The sequence below is a fragment of the Triturus cristatus genome, chromosome 8 (assembly GCF_964204655.1).
Source record: "Triturus cristatus chromosome 8, aTriCri1.1, whole genome shotgun sequence".
NCBI lineage: Eukaryota > Metazoa > Chordata > Amphibia > Caudata > Salamandridae > Triturus > Triturus cristatus.
In genome coordinates this window covers 959,712,124-959,724,500 of record NC_140591.1, presented here as the reverse complement: position 1 = coordinate 959,724,500, position 12,377 = coordinate 959,712,124, and the positions used below count along the sequence as shown (strand labels likewise).

Here is a 12,377-nt window from a genome sequence, read left to right as displayed (position 1 = left end):
AGGTGGCCTTGTGTGGAATGCCAAGTTCCAGTAAAATCCCCCTCTGTCTGTCTCTTCTGTTCATTTCTGATGTTTCAAGGACAGGCCTTGCTTTCTGAGGAAATATTCCAAATGTTATAACATCTCAGATGTAATATGTTTGGAAAAGAAAAGTTTTCAGTACAAATGATGCTTACTCATAACTATTCTGTCACCTGTAGTACTCGGGAAAGAGCGTTTTTAAATCAACTTTATGAATTACTATTACACAACGTAACGCTACTCAATTAACCTGTTTCTCTTTCTCGTTCTCAATTTCTCTCCTCTCTCTCTTCGTCTCTCTCTCACACACGCACACATCTCAACTCGCATTGTGTTAAGTACAGCAAGGCTGGATTCAAAACGGCACAGTAAACTAAAACAAGTGCCACAGAATGGTTGCCACTGCATGTTCTTAAAATGTCTGACTCTTAGTATGCAAGTCTTTGGTCTCGTTCGAGAGAAGATGACAATCATTGTCAGTGCTTATTGTAAAAAATATAAGTGCCAGGGCTGTGGTCAGGAGGCCACTGCAGCTTGCACCACATATTGCCCATTCCATGCTGCCAATGATGGTAACAACACAACTACTAACCATCACACAAGTGGGACAATTCGGATTATTTCAGGCCACCACAGCAATAAGAATGACATAGGCGAAAGGTAGCAGTCATTTTATTATATACTGGATTACTAACTAATTGTTGTTGTGGTCATCTCTAAATTAGTCAAACAACACCACCTTGTGGCAGACTGCAACAAGCGCCGTTGTTGACAATTAAGTGCTGATGTAGAGCACCGGAAACCACTGGCTCAAATTAAGCACAGAGCCGTTTTCGAATAATGCTCATATAAAGGTCTGTTATAATAATTCATTGCGTCCGTGAATAGAAGCATTGGCAATCTACACAGCCTCTTGGTAAGTTATATTTGTGTTTTGCATGAATCAGATAGTCAGATTTCTGTTATTCAGTCTAATGACCTGCCAGGAGTGAAAAAAAACCTTGATAGGCTATGCTGTGCAGCACTAATAAGTGGTGGAAGAGATCACGCATGTTGGCTCATTAGGTTCCCTAGTTTAGCGACTTCGCAGATTAAGCAGTGGGATGCCTGATGGTGATTCTCTGCCCCTTCATCTACAATTTAATTAAATTGCTCCCACTACTTCTAAACCAATAACCTCAGCAATCCATCATAGTTGAAATGTTCCAGAAAGCACAGTAGTAGCACAGTTCTCCGCAACACCTTCACTTTTCATATAACTGCTTGCCACACACATCTTCACTCCCATATTCACTCTTTCATATTTGATAAAATTAGATTGCAGCATCCTCCTATTTGCAAGGTCTACTTAAGGTTAGATAAGCACAGAGTGCCTCTTGGAGAACTACCAACTAACAGACAAGTACTGCTTTGTCTCATAGTACTCCTCCAGCTTCACTATACACACTAACCAGGTATACTCACCCAAGCTCTGTTCTCAGCCCTGCATCATCTCTATCTCTAATTTTCAAACACACAATTAAAAACCAACTTCACTAACAGATGTATTTTTAGATTCTGAGCTCAGGGAGGCCAAACTCCAATTCCCTATTTATTCCCAATTGAAAGATACACTTGTAAAATGTTACAAGGCAGCTACAATGATAACCTATGGGAGAGATAGCTTTTCAATAATGAAAAACGAATTTGGCAGTGTTTCACTATCCAGACATGTAAAACACACCAGCACATGTCCTACTTTTCACATACACTGCACCCTGCCTGTGGGACTACCTTGGGCCTATGTTAGGGGTGCCTTACATGTAGAGAAGGAGAAGTTTTGGGCCTGGCAAGTGGGTGCACTTGCTAGGTCGACATAGCAGTTTACAACTGCACTCACAGACACTGCAGTGGCAGGCCCGAGACAAGTTTACATGGCTACTTATGTGAGTAGCACAGCTAGTGCTTCAGGCCCGCTAGTAGCATTTTTGATTTTACAGGCCCTGGGCACACAAAGTGCACTTTAATAGGGACTTACCAGTAAATCAAATATGCCAATCAGGGATAACCAATCAGAAACATAATTTACAGAGATCAGTTGCACTTTAGTAATGATCAGCATTGGTAAAGTGCCCAGAGTACCTAAACCAGCAAAGACGAAGTTCAGCACACAGTCCAAAAATTCAGGAGATACAGGCAAAAAGAGAGGGGAAACCACACCAAGGATGCCAGGTGTAACAAGAATTTTTTTCAGGGTCATTGCTCTGTCCGGGTTGTGGGGAGGGAAGAAAAGTGACTTGCTTTTGATCTTTTTTTTTTTTTTTACAAGTTAACAAAAGGGACCAATGGAGCTGGTTTCGAGCTAGTTTTTAATTCCAAATTAATGTGCAAAAAATTTGAATGCGTATCACAGAGTGTTTTGGTTATTATGTGTATTTCATTTAGATGTTCACAAGAGTCACCGTGAATTGCATATGGGGTTATCCATTAAATAGTGTTAACTTACTGTTAGGCACAATCAAGTTTTAATCCACACGTTGCAGTTAGTGTTGTTACATAGCATGCAAGAGTTGTTAGAGCATCAATCACTCCTACTACTTTGATTTAATACTTAAGGTTGTTGGATTGCTAACAGGAGTTTGTGGATGGCAGCTATCCGTGCTGCACAGGGCTGGAAATCAAGTGAAGCTGCATCATAATAAAAAGACTCATGTTTCTTGAGGGGTGTGAGAAAGCAAAGGATCCCTCAGGCCCTTCAGCAGGTCAGCACTGACACCCTGGCCCATTCGTGTCTGTGCCCCATCCTGTTGCAGAAGAGGAAGTCTCATGTGAATGTCCCCTTAAATAGATAGTCACTCTTTAACATAGTCTCCACTCCAATAAAGACTCAAACCCTGCTAGAAAAGGGCAGATCCCAAAAAGGGCCAAGCAAGGTGCTTTAATCTCCCCAATTGTGAAGCCTGGCAGAGATTAGACGGTATCTGTTAGACTTGGCTTTTTCAGTGGGTTTACCCCCAGACTTTTTGCTTTTTGGCCTCCTGTTTTTGACCTTGTTTTTATTGGTTTTAGGACTCTGGGCACTTTACCACTGCTATTCAGTGTTAAAGTGCATATGCTCTCCATGTGAATTGTGTTTATGGATTGGAGTTTCCATGATTGGCTTATTTGATTTACTAGTAAGTCCCTAGTACAATGCACTGTGTGTGCCCAGGGCCTGTAAATCAAATGCTACTAGTAGGCCTGCAGCACTGCAGTTGTGCCACCCACACAAGTAGCCTTTCAAAGGTATATCAGACCGGCCACTGCAGTGTCTACTCACAGTGTTTACTGCCATGTCGACCTGGCAAGTTCATACACTTGCCAGGCCCCAACCTTCCCTTTTCTTATATGTAAGACACTCCTCTGGTAGGCTCAAGGTACGCCCGTGGGCAGGGTACAGTGTATGTGAAAGGTAGGACAGGTACTGGTGTGTTTTACATGTCCTGATCGTGAAATATTGTCAATTTTGTTTTTCACTATTGCAAGGCTATCTGTCCCTTAGGTTAACATTAAAGTTGCTTTGTAACATCTTACAAGCATAACTTTCCATTGAAACAAGATAGAGAAATGGAGTTTAGGCTTCCTGAACTCAGAATTTAGAACTACAACTTTTAGTAAAGATTATTTTTACATTGTGTGTTTGAAAATGGCACTTTTAGAAAGTGGGCATTTTCTTGCTTAACCATCCTGTGTGCCTCTGCCATTTGTATATTCAACGTCTGGGTTTGGAGTGACAGGAGCTGGGGATGTGCATTCACACTAGACAGAAACGGGGGTGAGGTGTGTCCTGCCTTTCCTTGGTGACTCATAGCAAAGCTGGATAGACCTGGCTTGATTTTAGAGGAGTGGGAGGAGTTGTTGCTTGCACCTGAATGGATTGTGGCAGTCTCTCACAAAGCTGTCTTCACCTCCTGTGGTGAACCTGATCTGAGCCAGGCTGAATTGGTTTATGTATGCCAGAGGAACTTTGTTTGTTCCAACTTCAAAGGAAAATGTGGAATACATATTGGGGCCTTGACCCCAGAACTGTAGATTACTGCTGAACTAAGGAACCTGTCAGGAGGAAGAGCTGTGAGGAGAGACATGGGTGCAACTGTAGGGAAAGTGTTGGATTGCGGAGGGGGGAAAATGTACTACTCCCCCTCCAGTCAGTGCAACTGTAGGGAAAGTGTTGGATTACGGAGGGGAAACATTTTTATATTCCCACTCCAGTCAGTGCAACAGTAGAGAAAGTGTTGGAATGAGGAGGGCTGAAATTTAATATTTCCACTCCAGTCAGTGCAACAGTAGGCAAAGTGTTGGATTGCGGAGAGGTAAATACAAAATAGAAATATATTTAATATTACAAATGTAAAATTAATTTACTTCCCACCTCATACCCCTACAAAACCCACTACCCACATCTAAATTTAAAAAACAATTACTAGCACAATTAACATAATTATTAATCAATTAAATCAATCAATCAATCAATCAGTGACACTTATAAAGCGCGCTACATACCCGTAGGGTCTCAAGGCGCTGGGGGGGGGGGGAGCCGCTACTGCTCGAACAGCCAGGTCTTCAGCTTCTTCCTGAAGGAGAGGTGGTCTTGGGTCAGGCGCAGGTCGGTCGGGAGGGAGTTCCAGGTCTTGGCGGCCAGGTAGGAGAAGGACCTTCCTCCTGTAGTCGCTCTTCGGATGCGGGGGACGGCGGCGAGGGCGTGGTTGGCTGATCGGAGGTGGCGTTTGGGAGCGTAGAAGTTGACTCGGCTGTTGAGGTAGCTCGGGCCTTGGTCGTGTAGGGCTTTGTGTGCGTGGGTGAGGAGGCGGAAGGTGATTCTTTTGTTGACGGGGAGCCAGTGAAGGTCTCTCAGATGTCCGGAGATGTGGCTGGTTCGTGGAATGTCGAGGATGAGTCTGGCTGAGGCGTTCTGGATCCGCTGGAGTCTCTTCTGGAGCTTGGCGGTGGTACCGGCGTAGAGGGCGTTGCCGTAGTCCAGTCGGCTGGTGACGAGGGCCTGGGTGACGGTCTTCCTGGTCTCGGTGGGGATCCACCAGAAGATCTTCCGTAGCATGCGTAGGATGTTGAAGCATGCCGAGGAGACGTTGTTGACTTGCCTGGTCATGGAGAGGGAGGAGTCCAGGATGAAGCCCAGGTTGCGTGCATGGTCTGTCGGTTTGGGTGCGGTGCCCAGGGCGGGGGGCCACCAGGAGTCGTCCCAGGCGGAGGGAGAGGAGCCCAGGATGAGGACCTCCGTCTTGTCCGAGTTCAGTTTCAGGCGGCTGGTCGTCATCCACTCGGCTACCTCTTTCATCCCTTCGTGCAGGTTGGCTCTGGCGGCGGCGGGGTCGTTGGTCAGGGAGAGGATCAGCTGGGTGTCGTCGGCATAGGAGATTATGCTGAGGTTGTGTTTGCGTACGATGGCTGCGAGGGGGCTCATGTAGACGTTGAAGAGGGTGGGGCTCAGAGATGATCCTTGGGGGACGCCGCAGATGACTTCGGAGGCCTCTGACTTGTACGGTGGTAGGCGGACTCTCTGTGTTCTTCCGTCGAGGAAGGAGATGATCCATTCCAGCGCCTTGTCCTGGATTCCGATGTTGCTGAGGCACCGTACTAGGGTGCGGTGGCAGACCGTGTCGAATGCAGCGGAGAGGTCTAGGAGGATGAGGGCCGCTGTTTCTCCATTGTCCATCAGGGCTCGGATGTCATCGGTGGCGGCGATGAGGGCGGTCTCGGTGCTGTGGTTTGCTCGGAAGCCGGACTGTGAGGGGTCGAGGGATCCGTTCGTCTCGAGGAAAGCGGCCATCTGCTTGTTGACGGTCTTCTCGATGACTTTGGCTGGAAACGGGAGGAGCGAGATGGGGCGGTAATTCTTGAGGTCGGTGGGGTCCGCTGTTGGTTTCTTGAGTAGAGCGTTGAGTTCGGCGTGTTTCCAGCTCTCAGGGAAGATGGTGGTGTCGAAGGATGTGTTGATGATGTCTCGCAGGTGGGGTGCGATGACAGCGTCGGCCTTGTTGAAGACGTGGTGAGGGCAGGGGTCGGTCGGTGATCCGGAGTGGATGGAATTAAACAAATATTATTTATGAAAATCTAAGTCTAAATTCATTACAATTCATTAACTTCCTACCCTTTACCCGTATAAACTCCATAACTCCAAACTAAAATTAAACTAAAAAAACAATTAATAACAATTAAATTAATTTAAAATTAATTATTAGTATTTCACAAGTAATTAAAAAATAAAATAAAATAGTTTACTCCCCACCCTTTACCACTATAGACCCCACAAGCCAAACCTAAAAATCATTTAGTTAAAAAATTAACAAAAATATGTATCTATTAATTAATTCATATTAATTAATAATAAATTACTAATTATTAAAAAATACATGACTTCCCACCCTTTAGCCCTATAAACCCCACAACCTACACCTAGAAAAATGAATTACACCATTAACATAATTAATTATCAATCAATTTATTAATAATTACCAACCAATTAATAATAAATTACAAATAAATCACTTCCCACCCATTGCCCCTATACCTCACAACCCACACCTAAAAAAATTAATTACACAAATAAAATAAGTAATTATCAATTAATTATTATTAATTAACAGCAAATTATTGATAAATTCAAAATAAATTACTGCCTACCCTTTACACCTATAAACTACACAACCCGCAAACATTTAAAAAAAACAAAATAATAACACAATTAACAGAATTAAATATCAATTAAATAAATAATATTAATTAAATAATAATCATTCTATTATTATAAATAAACTACTTCCCACTCTATACCCCTATCAACCCACAACCTGCTACAGAACTACAAAGCACATTTAAATAATTAAATTCATTAATTAATTCAAATTCATTAATTAATTAAATTGCATTTCATAACTAATTTTAACTACTATAGTAAAAAACATGAACAATAATTAAACAAAAAAATAATGTCATATACAGTTAATATATATACTAAAAACATAAGATTTAAAAAACGATATTTTAACAACTATATTTTTACAAACGTTTTTAATAACTTCTACATTGAAAATCAATATCACTTCCCTTCAAATCGATATTCTTGATACAATATTCTTGCACTCGATATTTCCATTCCATGATAATTTTCACTCGATATTATGGTAGTTAAAAAAAATGTACTCGATATTCTGTCTCATTACAGCCACTCCACTCTTAGCCACTCCACCTATTCCACCTATTCCACTCCATACCATTCTACACCACACCACTCCACTGCACTCTACGTCTCTTCACTTCACACTCTACTCCACTCTACTCCACTCTGCGCCTCTCTAATCTATGCCACTACACTCTAACCCACTCTTTGCCACCCCAATGTATACCACTCTGCTCTACACCACTCTACTCTATGCCTTTCCACTCAATATCGCCCAACTCTATGCCACTCTGCTCTGTGCCATTCCACATTACACCACTCTATACCTCTCCACAGCACGCCACTCGACTGTATGCTACTCTACTCTATACCTCTCCACTCTATCCATTCCACTCTACTCTCTGCCGCTCCAATCCACTCTACGTCACTCTACACTACTTTATGCCTCTCCATTCTATGTCACTCCACTCCATGCCATTCAACTCCATGCCATTCTACTGCATGCCACTGTGCTCTACACCACTCCACTCTAAACCACTCCATTATACACCACTCCATGTCATTCCGCTCCACAACCTCTACTCCAAGTCACTTTACTGTATGCCACTCCACTCTGCGTACCTCCACTCTACTCTCTTGTTCTCTGTGGCACTCTATAACTCCACTCTGTGGCACTTTACTCCACGCCACGCCACTACACTCTATGCCACTCTACTCTATGCCACTGCACTTCACTCCACACCATTCCATTCCACTCCACACCACTCTACTTTATGTCACTGCACTTCATGTCATTACAATCTACTGTATGCCACTCTACACTACACCACTCTTCAGCACTTTGCAACACTCCACTCCAATCCAATCTATTTTACTCCACACTAAACCAATCCACTCTACTTTGCACCACTCCACACCGCTCTCTACCACTCTACTCAATGCCACTCCACTCTACATCATGCCATGCCACTCTGTCACTTCACTCCATGTGACTCTACTCCGTGCCACACAACTCCATTCTACTCCACTCTACTACATCAATCTACTCTACTAATGCTATTCTACTCCACTATTCTCTACACCAATCTCTCCGCTATACCACTGTATGCCACACCATTAACTTTTATCCATGCTAAACAGCAGCCAAGGTGCTCTACAACATGGCCAAAAGACTTTGGCAAAGTCAATAACTCTCAAACAGGCGACACCTGTTGGCTTTGTCAATGCTTGTTTCAAATCTGTTTTCCACACCAATCTCGCTACTTTAGGTATTCTGGACCTCTTGGATGCTCAGGGAAGCTGGGTGATTTCCCAGTAGGCGGGTGCCATTGAAAAGTTTAAAGTACCAGGGAATAGTCAATTGAGAGTCCATGTCACTAGACAGCTCTCTGATAACCAACTCACTCTTTCCCAAGCTGACCTGCCTTCAGAATGCTCCTCCGATACAACAAACTCTTCCCCAGTCTTTCGGAAGCAATCCAAATATGGCTAACTAACTCAGCTATACCATCTGATATGACTAATTCCTTCTTGATGTACAAGCCCCTGTATCAGCTGAGTGTCTCTGCCATGTGACTGACTGTGCCCCATGCCTCCCACTCTTATTGAGGCTCTTATCTAAAGCATGATTTACTCTTCCCATGCCTTCCTGTCTTTCGTATTCACAGGCCTCTCATTTGACTTATTCTTCCCAAGTCCTATCTGCTGTGAGAGAAGAGCCTGATATTGCAGCAACCATATTTGACCTTTTTCTTTTATATTTCAGTATTAAGGAAATGATGCCTTATGTCTGCAGAAAGTACAAAGGACTCACAAGTAGTTAAGTCCATCAAAAACTCGGTGATAGCATAGAAACAGTGTATGTATAGAGTGTAAATGAGGCTGCAGGACCTGAATAAAAACCAGTGACATGAGTATTGATGCAACCTATATGAGTTCCATAAAGGGGCTCTATCAGTGCTATCCTGCAGGCCAATGCCCTGGAGAGGGGGTGCCCTGGCACCTGAAACAGGCCAGGGCGGAGAGGTTATGAGCACAGGGAGGTGGGTGGACAGACACTCTCACGAGGGGTGGTTCATGAGCCTCATGACAATGCTGCCCATCTTGATGGCTTGTGGCAAACTGGGTGACGCCTAGAGGATGGGCATCCTCAATCAGAGAAGGTTGCACCCATCTTATGTCAAGGACTTAATGGTAGAGAAGCAATGTTGCTAGGCATAGTATTGTGTGCCGGACTCAGGCCAGTGGGCGTTCCAACCAACATGCTTGACTTTTCACTTAGTGGCCCAGGAGTGGTGCTTTGAGTAAAAAGAAGTCTATTCGAGTCCTGGTGCCATGCAAGCCCAATATGTGTTTAGTCTATTACCTTGGGGTATAGGAGCCTCAATGGGTCCTACAGAGAACAGTTTGTCATCATGTCAAGAAGAAGGCCCCAGTCCATGGTGCTGAGTGCTAAAGGGTGGTCAGGCTTATTCATGAGGAGGTCCTGCAGCATGTTCCAGTCATCCCCTAAAAGTAATTACGTTTTAAGTTGCTGTTGTATGCTGAGCCTATGAGGAGTACCTGATCATTTATGGAAGCCCTATTTATCACGTAATGGCGTAGGGTTCTCACCAGACTTTAGAAGTTTTCAGTGGGAGCTTTTTGGCCAGCATGATGGCAAGTCCTCCTTTTCAGTGGAGTTTGTTGGACTGGTTTCTACCACCCCCTGGTTTGTTTTTACTGGCATAGTAATCCCTCCCCACCCATTCCCTACACAGGAACTGGGTTTCTGAATCGGATAGGTGGGTCTCCGGCAGGAGGTCTATGTCAGGCCACAGATCGACCGTAAGCAAAGATCTTCTGTTATTTCAAGTAATGGGTGAGACCATTTACATTTAGGGATACCACTGTGAGTCTCTGTCTGTGTTTCATCTGTGTGTGGTCTTCTGTGATGACAAAGAAGTGAGGGGACAAAAGATCAAAGAAGGGGGTACGTCAGGCACAGGCCAAAGGTTGACCAGCGATCCTAGGTATGGGGAGCTTTCTTTGAACTTGCCAGAGAGAGTGCACATAGGTGTTGGGATGTGGCTCCCGGAGTCTCCTTTAAAGGTATGTATGTAAAGGGTTCAGGGGTAGTCTCAATGTGTCAGACAACATAGTGTGAGTAACACTGGGAAGAAAGCGAGAGGAGGACACTTGAGAGTCCAGGAAAGAGAAGGAGTTCTGCAAGGCATTCATACCTGTCTGTTTAGGCTTTCAAAGGAGTGGAGCAGGTTCAGCAGATTGAGTGGTCTTCAACGGGGAACATGATTTGCCTCTCAGTTTGGGTTCTTTGTGATTAGAGTGGAATTTGGGGCCCCCTGATCAGAGTCTGGTGACTTCTACAAGTCGCAGCCATTTGTCAGCATGGGTGTTTGGTGGGTCAGAATGCCTGGTCACAGGTTGGCTGTCCAGCGGGCCAGCGGTAGTTTCCAGGTCCATTCTGGGTATTGAGACTGTATGCAAGTATCCCTCCAGTTGGCCAGGGTCAGGAAATTCTGTGGTTTTGTTGTCATGGGTTATCAGCAATATTGCCAGGTCCAGAAGCCCATATTGGATGCTGTATAATTTGAGTGTGGGACATAGTTGAAAAACCAGTTTCAGAGTGGTCAGAGTTTCCTGCTAAAAGTGAGATGAATATCTTGTGCCCCTCGGATGTGAAAGGGCCGTGTCTTTTTTGCCACCTGTAAAAGGAATCAGGCCTATTGGTGACTCAGGAAATAGGTGATAATATGCCACGGGGCCTTCATTGGTCGCGGGACAGTGTTTCCGTATCCTCTGAGCCCTTTGGAACTCCAGCAGTAGGTCAACGTTGAGTTTGGTGATGGCTGGCAGAAAGCGTGCAACAAATCCCTTGATATCATCCCCTCCATCTTTTCTGGCATCCCCATGATCCAGACATTGTCATGGCAGTTCAAGTCTTCTAATTCCATGATTTTCTTTTCGGGATACCAATGGCCTTGTTCCCAGTCAATTGATGCAGCCAGCTTATTGTCGATCTGATTGAGCCTGGACTCAGAAGTTGATAATCTTGCGTTGAAGGATCATTTATTATGGGGAATGCTCTAGATATCCGCTGAGCTTATAGAGGTATTTTCTGCTACCGCTGAGAGCGTGGTCTTGAGTGCCCCCAGTTCTCTCAGGATGACTTCCAGGGCATAGTATTGTTGTGTTTCAGTGTTTTTTCCATTTTTATTCTGCTTCCTCATCACCGCCTCTTTGAACAGGAGTTTCCTGGACGGTTTCGATATGGTTGGGGGCTGGAGATGTAGAAGTGAGGTGCTCAAATTCACAAAGTCTGTACGTTACAACCACACTATCAAGGCTAAGGAGTGTAGGTGCCGAAAAACTCAGCCTGACAGTGGAATCTGGTAGCACCAAAATCAATGTGAGCACCCAGCTTTGGGGTTATCATAGACGTCCTCCAGTGCAGGATTTCAGAATCAGAGAGCATAGTGCACAGCTCCCCATGCCTTTGGTTAACTCACCACAGGTGCGACCCCTGTAGCCAGCTCCCATTGTGCCCCCATGTTCACCTATGCAGGGCTCAGTTCGGTGGGGAGGGCAGGATAGCCATTCTTGTTGGGGGCCCCTCGGAAGTACAACTAGAGCAGCGTGCACCTTGAAGGCCTCAATAGCTCATGGCATTTGTGGCAAGGGCTAGTGGGGCAGGCATGCAGAGAGATATTCCTCGTTATCGGTAGCTATCTGTGAGTACGTGGGGTGCATAGGCTGGTCCAGTACCTCCACTGGTGGGACATACGGATGGAAACCAATTGCGGCCCTTTGGCTCTGGATTCCTACTGTCAGGAGATGCTGATTGTAACGTCTCCACGTATGTAGGCTACTTGTTGCACCAGCCTTGGCACTGTAGAGGTGCTCCCCCACTAGCGAGCTGCTGCCCTGCAGGTTTAGAGCATTGTGTGGATGTCTCATACTTCCATATGGGTAGGCTAGCTGCTGGAAGAGCAAGGAGAGGCACGAAGGATAGGGTGGGGCCACCAATGTGATCTGGCCCAGCCACGGCTTCCAATGTAGTGAATGCGGCCCCATCAGCTGATGTTACCACACTCGGCTTCATGCCTCCCAATTGTGAGGTCGGGGTCTTAGGTGGTTCCTCCCTCATTTCAACGTGGTGGCACACCTCTGGTGAGACAGGAGAGAGCTCAGTAACGTCACC

At 45.1% G+C, this 12,377-nt stretch overlaps 1 protein-coding gene across 1 annotated transcript in view; it reads left to right on the top strand.

Moving 5' to 3' along the window:
* Positions 1-12,377, top strand: part of PHEX (phosphate regulating endopeptidase X-linked) — a 1,454,229-nt gene that overhangs the window by 153,502 nt on the left and 1,288,350 nt on the right. The window lies entirely within an intron of this gene.